Source organism: Oncorhynchus gorbuscha, linkage group LG22 (assembly GCF_021184085.1).
Source record: "Oncorhynchus gorbuscha isolate QuinsamMale2020 ecotype Even-year linkage group LG22, OgorEven_v1.0, whole genome shotgun sequence".
NCBI lineage: Eukaryota > Metazoa > Chordata > Actinopteri > Salmoniformes > Salmonidae > Oncorhynchus > Oncorhynchus gorbuscha.
This window is the reverse complement of record NC_060194.1, coordinates 42,057,565-42,073,807: the sequence shown is the minus strand read 5'-3', so window position 1 is coordinate 42,073,807 and position 16,243 is coordinate 42,057,565.

Here is a 16,243-nt window from a genome sequence, read left to right as displayed (position 1 = left end):
TGTTGAACCAAAAGAAAGACAATGTTAAGAGTTCAAAGAAGCCCAACAACACAAAAGAGACATGGCAAACATTCAAAAAGGGCAGTTAGAAAAGTTCAACAACCAAACGGATAGACTCTCAAAGAACCCAACGTTCCATCAAAGTCATACTTACCATAATCTATAGCAACCGCTTAGTGTTGATGTACATTGCCCACAGACTCACAGGGTGAAGGGAAGATAAGCTCACTAGTGTTGATGTACATTGCCCACAGACTCACAGGGTGAAGGGAAGATAAGCTCACTAGTGTTGATGTACATTGCCCACAGACTCACAGGGTGAAGAGAGGATAAGCTCACTAGTGTTGATGTACATTGCCCACAGACTCACAGGGTGAAGGGAAGATAAGCTCACTAGTGTTGATGTACATTGCCCACAGACTCACAGGGTGAAGAGAGGATAAGCTCACTAGTGATTGATTGTCCACATTGTCTCACAGACTCACAGACTCACAGGGTGAAGGGAAGATAAGCTCACTAGTGTTGATGTACATTGCCCACAGACTCACAGGGTGAAGAGAGGATAAGCTCACTAGTGTTGATGTACATTGTCCACAGACTCACAGGGTGAAGGGAAGATAAGCTCACTAGTGTTGATGTACATTGCCCACAGACTCACAGGGTGAAGGGAAGATAAGCTCACTAGTGTTGATGTACATTGCCCACAGACTCACAGGGTGAAGGGAAGATAAGCTCACTAGTGTTGATGTACATTGCCCACAGACTCACAGGGGGGAAAAGAAGATAAGCTCCTACACACACCTTGCTGAAGCTCTCCTGAGTGAGCCAGGAACGAACTACAGTCTCAAAATAGAACATTTACCTCAGGCGACGTGTTGTGTACACACTTTCCATACTGTGGCCACTAGAACATCCCAAATAGCACTCTATTCCCTGTGTAGTGCACTACTTTTGACCAAGGCTCTCAACTAAAGTAATGCACTATGTAGACAATAGGGTGCCATTTGCGACACAACCCAATTCAGTAGTCCTTAAGTGATTCCCTTTAGTCTTAACACCAGCCTGCCCTGGTTCTCTTCTTCCCAGATCATAGATCAGATCTCACAAGTTCCCCTTATCCGTTAATCGTTAACATTAAGGTGACCTAAGTCTGGTAGCCCGGGACTGAGAGGATGGACTAAACGGTCACTGAGCCAGGCCACACGGCCACCACAGCTGCTAAATGGCACCAGTTGGCACCATTGGATGGAGGAAGGGAGGGGTGGATATAGGGACGGATGGAGGGAGATATTAAGAGCGCAGGCTGTATCAGGCAGAAGGTGCGGCCCCGGTGGGGTTGGGTTGAGGGTGGAGGTGGGCTAAGCGTAGAGGGTATAAAACATAAAGTACGGCATAATGAGATGAACGCACAAAATTGAAATGACAAATGTATTCAAAAGTCAGTCAAAATGTTTTCTAATTCAGATAATCTAGAAACAGTGCTTTTTTATTTTGTTCTGTTGGTTTTGCTTTACCAAAAAGCCTTAGGCTTAACCACAATGACTGTATATATGAATCATAGGCGGTTGCTGAGGGGAGAACGGCTCATAACAATGGCCAGAACGGGGCAAATGGAATGGCATCAAACACATAGAAACCATGTGTGTGATGCATTTGATCCCGTTCCACTGATTCCGCTCCAGCCATTACCATGAGTCCGTCCTCCCCCGTTTAAGGTGCCACCAACCTCCTGTGATATGATTGGACAAAGCCATCAATCACTTGACACCATTTGTTCCTATGTGAAGACTCAATAGCGCATTGAAGCCAAATGAAGTTGGTTAAGATTACAGCTCATGGAGACATAACATGTGCCGTTTGAGCTAATCCAGGAAGTGATGTTACAGGCTAACTCAGTGCTGCCCCTCTCATTGATTTACTCAAGTTGAAGGCTGACCGTAGTACCGCAAGTTGCAATTAGCAACCAAATGATCCTCTTCTGTGTGCGATTTTTAAACAATTGGTTCAAGGACATACATCTGGTGTATTAGAAATAATTATTGGTACCATGATTGTCTTAAAAAATCTTTTTTTATAAACATGAAGATTGACCCCAAAGATGGCCATTCTGGTGAGTATGTAGGCCTGGGACATTTTCAGGTTCCAGGAATTGTGTTCAGAGCCTTGTGACATCGGACCGTGCAATATCATGCTGAACATGAGTTGATGGCAGTGGATGACTCATGGCATGGCAATGAGCCTCAGGATCTCGTCACGGTATCTCTACATTCAAATTGCCACCGATAAAATGCAATCGTCTTCTTTGTCTGTAGTTTATGCCTGCCAATACCATAACACCACCACCACCATGGGGCACTCTGTTCACAACGTTGACATCAGCAAACCGCTCGCCTGCACGACGCAATATACACTGTCTGCCATCTGCCTGGTATAGTTGAAATTGGAATTAATCCGTGAAGAGCATATTTCTCCAGTGTGCCAGTGGCCATCGAAGGTGAGCATTTGCCCACTGAAGTCGGTTACGACGGAGAAAAGCAGTCAGGTCAAGACCCTGGCGAGGACGAGGTCAAGACCCTGGTGAGGACGAGTTTAAGACCCTGGTGAGGACGAGGTTAAGACCCTGGTGAGGACGAGGTCAAGACCCTGGTGCTGACGAGGTCAAGACCCTGGTGAGGACGAGGTCAAGACCCTGGTGAGCAGAAATGATTTGGTTGTGCAAATCCACAGTTTCATCAGCTGTCCGAGCGGCTGGTCTCAGATGATCCCGCAGGTTAAGAAGCCAGATGTGGAGGTCCTGGGCTTGCGTGGTTAAATGGGGTCTGTGGTTGTGAGGCCGGTTGGATGTAGTGACAAATTCTCTAAAACCATGTTGGAGGCAGCTTACGGTAGTGAAATTAACATTAATTCCCGCAGTCAGCATGCCAATTGCACACTCCGTCAAAACTCGAGACATCTGTGGCCTTGTGTTGTGTGACAAAACTGCACATTTTAGAGTGGTGTTTTAGTGTCCCCAGAACAAGGTGCACCTGTGTAATGATCATGCTGTTTAATCAGCTTCTTGATATGCCACACCTGTCCGTTTTCTTTATTTACTTTCTGCACAGCCAGCATTAGCATTGCTACTAGTGAAACAATGAGAGTGGTATGGCCTATTGCAGGATGCTCCCAAAAGCATGCCCAAATCCTCATTCACTTCAAACCAAATGTTATAGCACCCAAATAGAACATTGGAGGATATTATGGGAATTCTGGTATTTATTTAACATTTCCCATTTTAAAAAAATGTCTTGCCAACATATTTGGCAAATTTTGATATGCACAAAAATAAGGTCATTTGTGTATTGTACAAATCAAATCATATTTTATTCGTCACATAAGGCGAATACAACAGGTGTAGACTTTACCGGGAAATGCTTCCTGACAATCCTTTAACCAACAATGCAGTTAAGAAAAATAAGTATTTACTAAATAAAATAAAATAAATAAAAGAGGAACAATAAAATAACAGCAGCGAGATTATATACAGGAGGTACCGGTACCGAGTCAATGTGTAGACTATATACAGGGGTACTGGTACAGAGTCAATGTGGAGACTATATACAGGGGTACTGGTACAGAGTCAATGTGGAGGCTATATACAGGGGGTACTGGTACAGAGTCAATGTGGAGGCTATATACAGGGTGTACCGGTACAGAGTCAATGTGGAGGCTATATACAGGAGGTACCGGTACTGAGTCAATGTGGAGACTATATACAGGAGGTACCGGTACAGAGTCAATGTGGAGGCTATATACAGGAGGTACCGGTACAGAGTCAAGTTGGAGACTATATACAGGGGGTACTGGTACAGAGTCAATGTGGAGACTATATACAGGAGGTACTGGTACAGAGTCAATGTGGAGGCTATATACAGGGGGTACTGGTACAGAGTCAATGTGGAGACTATATACAGGAGGTACTGGTACAGAGTCAATGTGGAGGCTATATACAGGGGTACTGGTACAGAGTCAATGTGGAGGCTATATACAGGAGGTACTGGTACAGAGTCAATGTGGAGGCTATATACAGGGGGTACTGGTACAGAGTCAATGTGGAGACTATATACAGGGGGTACTGGTACAGAGTCAATGTGGAGACTATATACAGGTGTACTGGTACAGAGTCAATGTGGAGACTATATACAGGGGGTACTGGTACAGAGTCAATGTGGAGACTATATACAGGGGGTACTGGTACAGAGTCAATGTGGAGTCTATATACAGGAGGTACTGGTACAGAGTCAATGTGGAGACTATATACAGGGGGTACTGGTACAGAGTCAATGTGGAGACTATATACAGGGGGTACTGGTACAGAGTCAATGTGGAGACTATATACAGGGGGTACTGGTACAGAGTCAATGTGGAGACTATATACAGGAGGTACTGGTACAGAGTTAATGTGGAGACTATATACAGGGGGTACTGGTACAGAGTCAATGTGGAGACTATATACAGGGTGTACTGGTACAGAGTCAATGTGGAGGCTATATACAGGGGGTACTGGTACAGAGTCAATGTGGAGGCTATATACAGGGGGTACTGGTACAGAGTCAATGTGGAGACTATATACAGGTGTACTGGTACAGAGTCAATGTGGAGACTATATACAGGGGGTACTGGTACAGAGTCAATGTGGAGACTATATACAGGGGGTACTGGTACAGAGTCAATGTGGAGACTATATACAGGGGGTACTGGTACAGAGTCAATGTGGAGTCTATATACAGGAGGTACTGGTACAGAGTCAATGTGGAGGCTATATACAGGGGGTACTGGTACAGAGTCAATGTGGAGGCTATATACAGGGGGTACTGGTACAGAGTCAATGTGGAGACTATATACAGGTGTACTGGTACAGAGTCAATGTGGAGACTATATACAGGGTGTACTGGTACAGAGTCAATGTGGAGACTATATACAGGTGGTACCGGTACAGAGTCAATGTGGAGACTATAAACAGGGGTACTGGTACAGAGTCAATGTGGAGACTATATACAGGAGGTACCGGTATAGAGTCAATGTGGAGGCTATATACAGGGGTACTGGTACAGAGTCAATGTGGAGACTATATACAGGCGGTGCTTGTACAGAGTCAATGTAGAGGCTATATACAGGGGGTACCGGTACAGAGTCAACGTGGAGGATATATACAGGGGTACCGGTACAGAGTCAATGTGTGGGGGCACCGGTTAGTCGAGGTAATTGAGGTAATATGTACATGTAGGTAGGGGTAAAGTGACTATGCATAGATAATAAACAGTGAGTAGCAGCAGCGTAAAAACACAGTCATAACATGGTATAGAAAAGTTACAGCTTAGGCCGAGTACATGGGGAGCTGTATCTCCGCAAATGATCAGTCTATCTGGTCAAAATCACTGACACAGGTCCCCGGCACAGGTAACTCCACCCTCTGGTGGTACGGTTAACTCCTCCTTCTGGTGGTACGGTTAACTCCTCCTTCTGGTGGTACAGATAACTCCTCCCTCTGGTGGTACTGTTAACTCCTCCTTCTGGTGGTACGGTTAACTCCTCCCTCTGGTGATACTGTTAACTCCACCCTCTGGTGGTACGATTAACTCCTCCCTCTGGTGGTACGGTTAACTCCTCCCTCTGGTGGTACGGTTAACTCCTCCCTCTGGAGGTACGGTTAACTCCTCCCTCTGGTGGTACGGCTAACTCCTCCCTCTGGTGGTACGGTTAACTCCTCCCTCTGGTGGTACGGCTAACTCCTCCCTCTGGTGGTACGGCACCCTCCACCCTCTGGTGGTACTGTTAACTCCTCCCTCTGGTGGTACGGTTAACTCCTCCCTCTGGTGGTACTGTTAACTCCTCCCTCTGGAGGTACGGTTAACTCCTCCCTCTGGTGGTACGGTTAACTCCTCCCTCTGGTGGTACAGATAACTCCTCCCTCTGGTGGTACTGTTAACTCCTCCCTCTGGTGGTACAGATAACTCCTCCCTCTGGTGGTACAGATAACTCCTCCCTCTGGTGGTACTGTTAACTCCACCCTCTGGTGGTACAGATAACTCCTCCCTCTGGTGGTACGGTTAACTCCTCCCTCTGGTGGTACTGTTAACTCCTCCCTCTGGTGGTACAGATAACTCCTCCCTCTGGTGGTACGGATAACTCCTCCCTCTGGTGGTACTGTTAACTCCTCCCTCTGGAGGTACGGTTAACTCCTCCCTCTGGTGGTACGGTTAACTCCTCCCTCTGGTGGTACGGTTAACTCCTCCCTCTGGAGGTACGGTTAACTCCTCCCTCTGGTGGTACGGTTAACTCCTCCCTCTGGTGGTACTGTTAACTCCTCCCTCTGGTGGTACTGTTAACTCCTCCCTCTGGTGGTACTATTAACTCCTCCCTCTGGTGGTACGGTTAACTCCTCCCTCTGGTGGTACTGTTAACTCCTCCCTCTGGGTGTACGGTTAACTCCACCCTCTAATGGTACGGTTAACTCCTCCCTCTGGTTGTACGGATAACTCCTCCCTCTGGTGGTACTGTTAACTCCTCCCTCTGGGTGTACGGTTAACTCCACCCTCTAATGGTACGGTTAACTCCTCCCTCTGGTGGTACTGTTAACTCCTCCCTCTAGTGGTACGGTTAACTCCTCCCTCTGGTGGTACGGTTAACTCCAACCTCTGGTGATGCGGTAGATTCAAAGGTCCAATCTATCAAATTACTATAGGCAGAATTAGGTGTTTTTGGTGGTGGTCAAAATTACTTCGAAGGACTTGAATTTGATATAGAGACTAAACAATGATTTTGATTGTCAAATCATGAACATTTTGAAGAATTGAATAAACCACCTTTGGGCTATGATAAAAAATATGCCTCTGGGGTCAAAATGATCCCAGTTGGTAGTATGAGGGAAAGAGATTCTCCGGCACTTTTGTATACTTTTTAGACAGTACTTCTGAAAGTCGCTCTGGATAAGAGCGTCTGCTAAATGACTTAAATGTAAATGTAAATGTAGCGCTCATGAGCCAAAAGTGGCCACAGCTGGCCTTTCCCTTTGGTACCTGGGTTCCTAATTAGCTTCTCTGGGATAGGTGGGACGCAAATGTCCCACCTGGCCTTTCCCTTTGGTACCTGGGTTCCTAATTAGCTTCTCTGGGATAGGCGGGACGGAAATGTCCCACCTGGCCTTTCCCTTTGGTACCTGGGTTCCTAATTAGCTTCTCTGGGATAGGTGGGACGCAAATGTCCCACCTGGCCTTTCCCTTTGGTACCTGGGTTCCTAATTAGCTTCTCTGGGATAGGCGGGACGGAAATGTCCCACCTGGCCTTTCCCTTTGGTACCTGGGTTCCTAATTAGCTTCTCTGGGATAGGCGGGACGGAAATGTCCCACCTGGCCTTTCCCTTTGGTACCTGGGTTCCTAATTAGCCTCTCTGGGATAGGCGGGACGGAAATGTCCCACCTGGCCTTTCCCTTTGGTACCTGGGTTCCTAATTAGCCTCTCTGGGATAGGCGGGACGGAAATGTCCCACCTGGCCTTTCCCTTTGGTACCTGGGTTCCTAATTAGCTTCTCTGGGATAGGCGGGACGGAAATGTCCCACCTGGCCTTTCCCTTTGGTACCTGGGTTCCTAATTAGCCTCTCTGGGATAGGCGGGACGGAAATGTCCCACCTGGCCTTTCCCTTTGGTACCTGGGTTCCTAATTAGCTTCTCTGGGATAGGCGGGACGGAAATGTCCCACCTGGCCTTTCCCTTTGGTACCTGGGTTCCTAATTAGCCTCTCTGGGATAGGCGGGACGGAAATGTCCCACCTGGCCTTTCCCTTTGGTACCTGGGTTCCTAATTAGCTTCTCTGGGATAGGCGGGACGCAAATGTCCCACCTGGCCTTTCCCTTTGGTACCTGGGTTCCTAATTAGCTTCTCTGGGATAGGCGGGACGCAAATGTCCCACCTGGCCTTTCCCTTTGGTACCTGGGTTCCTAATTAGCTTCTCTGGGATAGGCGGGACGGAAATGTCCCACCTGGCCTTTCCCTTTGGTACCTGGGTTCCTAATTAGCTTCTCTGGGATAGGCGGGACGGAAATGTCCCACCTGGCCTTTCCCTTTGGTACCTGGGTTCCTAATTAGCTTCTCTGGGATAGGCGGGACGGAAATGTCCCACCTGGCCTTTCCCTTTGGTACCTGGGTTCCTAATTAGCTTCTCTGGGATAGGCGGGACGGAAATGTCCCACCTGGCCTTTCCCTTTGGTACCTGGGTTCCTAATTAGCCTCTCTGGGATAGGCGGGACGGAAATGTCCCACCTGGCCTTTCCCTTTGGTACCTGGGTTCCTAATTAGCTTCTCTGGGATAGGCGGGACGCAAATGTCCCACCTGGCCTTTCCCTTTGGTACCTGGGTTCCTAATTAGCCTCTCTGGGATAGGCGGGACGGAAATGTCCCACCTGGCCTTTCCCTTTGGTACCTGGGTTCCTAATTAGCTTCTCTGGGATAGGCGGGACGCAAATGTCCCACCTGGCCTTTCCCTTTGGTACCTGGGTTCCTAATTAGCTTCTCTGGGATAGGCGGGACGCAAATGTCCCACCTGGCCTTTCCCTTTGGTACCTGGGTTCCTAATTAGCTTCTCTGGGATAGGCGGGACGGAAATGTCCCACCTGGCCTTTCCCTTTGGTACCTGGGTTCCTAATTAGCTTCTCTGGGATAGGCGGGACGGAAATGTCCCACCTGGCCTTTCCCTTTGGTACCTGGGTTCCTAATTAGCTTCTCTGGGATAGGCGGGACGGAAATGTCCCACCTGGCCTTTCCCTTTGGTACCTGGGTTCCTAATTAGCCTCTCTGGGATAGGCGGGACGGAAATGTCCCACCTGGCCTTTCCCTTTGGTACCTGGGTTCCTAATTAGCTTCTCTGGGATAGGCGGGACGCAAATGTCCCACCTGGCCTTTCCCTTTGGTACCTGGGTTCCTAATTAGCTTCTCTGGGATAGGCGGGACGCAAATGTCCCACCTGGCCTTTCCCTTTGGTACCTGGGTTCCTAATTAGCTTCTCTGGGATAGGCGGGACGGAAATGTCCCACCTGGCCTTTCCCTTTGGTACCTGGGTTCCTAATTAGCTTCTCTGGGATAGGCGGGACGGAAATGTCCCACCTGGCCTTTCCCTTTGGTACCTGGGTTCCTAATTAGCTTCTCTGGGATAGGCGGGACGGAAATGTCCCACCTGGCCTTTCCCTTTGGTACCTGGGTTCCTAATTAGCTTCTCTGGGATAGGCGGGACGCAAATGTCCCACCTGGCCTTTCCCTTTGGTACCTGGGTTCCTAATTAGCCTCTCTGGGATAGGTGGGACGCAAATGTCCCACCTGGCCTTTCCCTGTGCTACCTAGGTTCCTAATTAGCCTCTCTGGGATAGGCGGGACGCAAATGTCCCACCTGGCCTTTCCCTGTGCTACCTAGGTTCCTAATTAGCCTCTCTGGGATAGATGGGACGCAAATGTCCCACCTGGCCTTTCCCTTTGGTACCTGGGTTCCTAATTAGCCTCTCTGGGATAGGTGGGATGCAAATGTCCCACCTGGCCTTTCCCTGTGCTACCTAGGTTCCTAATTAGCCTCTCTGGGATAGGTGGGACGCAAATGTCCCACCTGGCCTTTCCCTTTGGTACCTGGGTTCCTAATTAGCTTCTCTGGGATAGGCGGGACGCAAATGTCCCACCTGGCCTTTCCCTTTGGTACCTGGGTTCCTAATTAGCCTCTCTGGGATAGGCGGGACGCAAATGTCCCACCTGGCCTTTCCCTTTGGTACCTGGGTTCCTAATTAGCCTCTCTGGGATAGGAGGGACGCAAATGTCCCACCTGGCCTTTCCCTGTGCTACCTAGGTTCCTAATTAGCCTCTCTGGGATAGGCGGGACGCAAATGTCCCACCTGGCCAATTGCCAGGGAAAATGCAGAGCGCCAAATTCAAATAAAATACTATAAAATTCAAACTTTCATTAAATCACACATGTAAGATACTCAATTAAAGCTACACTCGTTGTGAATCCAGCCAACATGTCAGATTTCAAAAAGGCTTTTCGGCGAAAGCATAAGAAGCTATTATCTGATGATTGCACAACAGTAAACAAAGAGAGAACAGCATATTTCAACCATGCAGGCGCGACACAAAACGCAGAAATAAAATATAAATCATGCATTACCTTTGACGAGCTTCTTCTGTTGGCACTCCAATATGTCCCATAAACATCACAAATTGTCCTTTTGGTCGATTAATTCCGTCGATATATATACAAAATGTCCATTTATTTGGCACGTTTGATCCAGAAAAAAACAGCTTCCAATTTGCGCAACGTCACTATTAAATATCTCAAAAGTTACCTGTAAACTTTGCCAAAACATTTCAAACTACTTTTGTAATACAACTTTAGGTATTTTTAAACGTTAATAATCAATCAAAATGAAGACGGGTCTATCTGTTTTCAATACAGGATCACAAACTAACGCCACTTTTTTAGTCTTGCGCAACTCTCAAACAGTACACATAACGTTACCCTGATCCAATATGGCCGTACTTCTTCATTTCACAAAGGAATAACCTCAACCTATTTCCAAGACTGTAACATCCAGTGGAAGCGGTAGGAACTGCAAACAAGTGCCTTAGAAATCTAGTTCCCCAATGAAAACTCATTGAATTGACAGTGACCTCAAAAGAAAATCTGAATGGTTTGTCCTCTGGGTTTTGCCTGCTACATAAGTTCTTTATACTAACAGACATGATTCAAACAGTTTTAGGAACTTCAGAGTGTTTTCTATCCAAATCGACTAATAATATGCATATCTTATATTCTTGGCATGAGTAGCAGGAAGTTGAAATTGGGCACGCTATTTATCCAAAAGTGAAAATGCTGCCCCCTATCCTATCCCAAAAGAGGTTTGGGTGATTGCAAAGTACTTGAGGACACCCACATTGTTTGTTGAAGTAGGTAAACATACTCATTCCATTTCTTGTGTGTGTGTGTGTGTGTGTGTGTGTGTGTGTGTGTGTGTGTGTGTGTGTGTGTGTGTGTGTGTGTGTGTGTGTGTGTGTGTGTGTGTGTGTGTGTGTGTGTGTGTGTGTGTGTGTGTGTGTGTAAAGTTGACTGAAGTTTGTGAACAAACTCAGACTGTGTCCCTTACATCCAGGGTCAACAGACAAGGGGCTGATGCCCTTAATACATCTGAAGACATTTATTTCTTAGGGGAGAGGAGGGGGGGGGGGGTTGAGTGTGTGTGTGTGTGTGTGTGTGTGTGTGTGTGTGTGTGTGTGTGTGTGTGTGTGTGAGTGAGTGAGTGAGTGAGTGAGTGAGTGAGTGAGTGAGTGAGTGAGTGAGTAGGTGAGTGAGTGAGTGACTGACTGAGTGACTGAGTGACTGAGTGAGAGTGAGAGTGAGAGTGAGAGTGAGAGAGAGGAGACCCACCCTATGCCATAACAGAATGGACTCTGGACAAGGACTAATCTCATTACACCTGCCAATTTCCAAACCTATTTTTAGAAAACAATGAAATCAGATTTGGCATCCTACTTAAGATTGGGCTTCGCTCGCTTTGGTCATTTTGACCAAAATCAAATAAAAAACATCCAATGAATAAAAAAATACAAGATTCTGATCTCATCTACAGTACCTTGCGAAAGTATTCTGCCCCCTTGAACTTTGCGACCTTTTGCCACATTTCAGGCTTCAAACATAAAGATGTAAAACTGTATTTTTTTGTGAAGAATCAACAAGTGGGACACAATCATGAAGTGGAACGACATTTATTGGATATTTCAAACTTTTTTAACAAATCAAAAACTGAAAAATTGGGCGTGCAAAGTAGTTGTCTAACAATGATCAACAACCAATTTGACAGAGCTTTAATAATTCTGAAATGAACAAAATTGGGCAAAATGTTGCACAATCCCAGAGTAAAAAGCTCTTAGAGAATTACCCAGAAAGACTTACAGCTTGAAATGGTGATTCTAACACGTATTGGGAAAGGGGAGGTACCTAGTCAGTTGTCAAACAATGTATTCAACTGAAATGTGTCTTCTGCATTTAACCCAACCCCCCCCTGACCCCTCTGAGGGGGGCTGCCATAATGGACATCCACGTCTTCAGCGCCCGGGGAAAAGTGGTTTAACTGCCTTGCTCAGTGGCAGAATGACAGATTTTTACCTTGTCAGCACGGAGATTCAAGCCAGCAACCTTCCGGTTACTGGCCCAACGCTCTACCCACTAGTCTACCTGCCACCCTATTGCCTCAGGAGGTTGAATACTTATCTAATAAAGATATATTAGTGTATTATTTTTCATCATTTATTCACTTTGTGTTGATCGTTGACCCCCCCCAAAAAAGACAAATCCATTTTAATCCCACTTTTGGGAGAAGGCAAAATGTGGAAAAAAGTGGAGGGGCGTGGATACTTCCTGAAGGTGCTGTAGACGTGTCAGGAACACGGGGAACTGTGGAGGGGCGTGGATACTTTCTGAAGGTGCTGTAGACGTGTCAGGAACACGGGGAACTGTGGAGGGGCGTGGATACTTTCTGAAGGTGCTGTAGACGTGTCAGGAACACGGGGAACTGTGGAGGGGCGTGGATACTTTCTGAAGGTGCTGTAGACGTGTCAGGAACACGGGGAACTGTGGAGGGGCGTGGATACTTTCTAAAGGTGCTGTAGCCGTGTCAGGAACACGGGGAACTGTGGAGGGACGTGGATAAGGTGCTGTAGACGTGTCAGGAACACAGGGAACTGTGGAGGGGCGTGGATAAGGTGCTGTAGACGTGTCAGGAACACGGGGAACTGTGGAGGGGCGTGGATACTTCCTGAAGGTGCTGTAGACGTGTCAGGAACACGGGGAACTGTGGAGGGGCGTGGATAAGGTGCTGTAGACGTGTCAGGAACACGGGGAACTGTGGAGGGGCGTGGATACTTTCTGAAGGTGCTGTAGCCGTGTCAGGAACACGGGGAACTGTGGAGGGGCGTGGATAAGGTGCTGTAGACGTGTCAGGAACACAGGGAACTGTGGAGGGGCGTGGATACTTTCTGAAGGTGCTGTAGACGTGTCAGGAACACGGGGAACTGTGGAGGGGCGTGGATAAGGTGCTGTAGACGTGTCAGGAACACGGGGAACTGTGGAGGGGCGTGGATACTTTCTGAAGGTGCTGTAGCCGTGTCAGGAACACGGGGAACTGTGGAGGGGCGTGGATAAGGTGCTGTAGACGTGTCAGGAACACGGGGAACTGTGGAGGGGCGTGGATACCAATTTGTAAGTCGCTCTGGATAAGAGCGTCTGCTAAATGACTTAAATGTAAATGTAAATGTATACTTTCTGAAGGTGCTGTAGCCGTGTCAGGAACACGGGGAACTGTGGAGGGGCGTGGATAAGGTGCTGTAGACGTGTCAGGAACACGGGGAACTGTGGAGGGGCGTGGATAAGGTGCTGTAGCCGTGTCAGGAACACGGGGAACTGTGGAGGGGCGTGGATAAGGTGCTGTAGACGTGTCAGGAACATGGGGAACTGTGGAGGTGCGTGGATACTTTCTGAAGGTTCTGTAGACGTGTCAGGAACACGGGGAACTGTGGAGGGGCGTGGATACTTTCTGAAGGTGCTGTAGACGTGTCAGGAACACGGGTAACTGTGGAGGGGCGTGGATAAGGTGCTGTAGCCGTGTCAGGAACACGGGGAACTGTGGAGGGGCGTGGATCCTTTCTGAAGGTGCTGTAGACGTGTCAGGAACACGGGGAACTGTGGAGGGGCGTGGATAAGGTGCTGTAGACGTGTCAGGAACACAGGGAACTGTGGAGGGGCGTGGATAAGGTGCTGTAGACGTGTCAGGAACACGGGGAACTGTGGAGGGGCGTGGATAAGGTGCTGTAGCCGTGTCAGGAACACGGGGAACTGTGGAGGGGCGTGGATCCTTTCTGAAGGTGCTGTAGACGTGTCAAGAACACGGGGAACTGTGGAGGGGCGTGGATAAGGTGCTGTAGACGTGTCAGGAACACGGGGAACTGTGGAGGGGCGTGGATAAGGTGCTGTAGCCGTGTCAGGAACACGGGGAACTGTGGAGGGGCGTGGATAAGGTGCTGTAGCCGTGTCAGGAACACGGGGAACTGTGGAGGGGCGTGGATAAGGTGCTGTAGACGTGTCAGGAACACGGGGAACTGTGGAGGGGCGTGGATAAGGTGCTGTAGCCGTGTCAGGAACACGGGGAACTGTGGAGGGGCGTGGATAAGGTGCTGTAGCCGTGTCAGGAACACGGGGAACTGTGGAGGGGCGTGGATAAGGTGCTGTAGCCGTGTCAGGAACACGGGGAACTGTGGAGGGGCGTGGATAAGGTGCTGTAGCCGTGTCAGGAACACGGGGAACTGTGGAGGGGCGTGGATAAGGTGCTGTAGCCGTGTCAGGAACACGGGGAACTGACATTAAAGCAAGAGACAGAACACATTGTCCTCAATTACCATGCATAGGTTTTAAATGCAGTAGATATCGATATGCAGACTGGAAGAGGCTTACTACACAAGCACAAAGCCATTTTCAAAATGGAACACACTTCCATTTTTAGTGCAAAACTTTTTTTGGTCAATCCCTAAACTGTAGCTCCCTATGTTTAATCAGAGAAGACAGAGGAAAGGGATTTCATTACTGTAGCTCCCTAGGTTTAATCAGAGAAGACTGGGGAAAGGGATTTCATTACTGTAGCTCCCTAGGTTTAATCAGAGAAGACAGAGGAAAGGGATTTCATTACTGTAGCTCCCTAGGTTTAATCTGAGAAGACTGAGGAAAGGGATTTCATTACTGTAGCTCCCTAGGTTTAATCAGAGAAGACAGAGGAAAGGGATTTCATTACTGTAGCTCCCTAGGTTTAATCAGAGAAGACTGAGGAAAGGGATTTCATTACTGTAGCTCCCTAGGTTTAATCTGAGAAGACTGAGGAAAGGGATTTCATTACTGTAGCTCCCTAGGTTTAATCAGAGAAGACAGAGGAAAGGGATTTCATTACTGTAGCTCCCTAGGTTTAATCAGAGAAGACTGAGGAAAGGGATTTCATTACTGTAGCTCCCTAGGTTTAATCTGAGAAGACTGAGGAAAGGGATTTCATTACTGTAGCTCCCTAGGTTTAATCAGAGAAGACTGAGGAAAGGGATTTCATTACTGTAGCTCCCTAGGTTTAATCAGAGAAGACTGAGGAAAGGGATTTCATTACTGTGAATTACACCTTTAACAACAACAAAATGACCTCTGAACAGAAAAATTGGAAAGGAAATCAACTTCAGGAACAACTTATGAACAAAGTAAACGGTCTGTGTACATATGTATGGATAATTGGTTTGCTCAAAACACCTCTGGTCAATCATTTCAAGTTTCAGAAGTTTATTCGCCACGTGCACAGGATACAACAGGTGTAAAACAGTACAGTCGAATTCTTACTTGAGAGATCTTTCACAACAATACAGTGAATTTGTGAAGCAAACACACGATTAATAGTTTCATCTGTATGTTAAACGCTCTCTCAGGCTGTACTCGCTCAGCCCTACAGGCCATGGTCAAAGGTAGCACGCCAAATAGGGAATAGGGAGCCACTTGGGATAGGGAATAGGGAGCCACTTGGGATAAGGAATAGGGAGCCATTTGGGATAGGGAATAGGGAGCCATTTGGGATAGGGAATAGGGAGCCATCTGGGATAGGGAATAGGGAGCCATCTGGGATAGGGAATAGGGAGCCATCTGGGATAGGGAATAGGGAGCCACTTGGGAGAGGGAATAGGGAGCCATTTGGGAGAGGGAATAGGGAGCCATTTGGGATAGGGAGCCATCTGTGATAGGGAATAGGGAGCCATTTGGGAGAGGGAATAGGGAGCCATCTGGGATAGGGAATAGGGAGCCACTTGGGATAGGGAATAGGGAGCCATTTGGGATAGGGGATAGGGAGCCACTTCGGATAGGGAATAGGGAGCCACTTGGGATAGGGATCCATTTGGGATAGGGAATAGGGAGCCATCTGGGATAGGGAATAGGGAGCCATCTGGGATAGGGAATAGGGAGCCATCTGGGATAGGGAATAGGGAGCCACTTGGGAGAGGGAATAGGGAGCCATTTGGGATAGGGAATAGGGAGCCATTTGGGAGAGGGAATAGGGAGCCATTTGGGATAGGGAATAGGGAGCCATTTGGGATAGGGAATAGGGAGCCACTTGGGAGAGGGAATAGGGAGCCACTTGGGAGAGGGAATAGGGAGCCACTT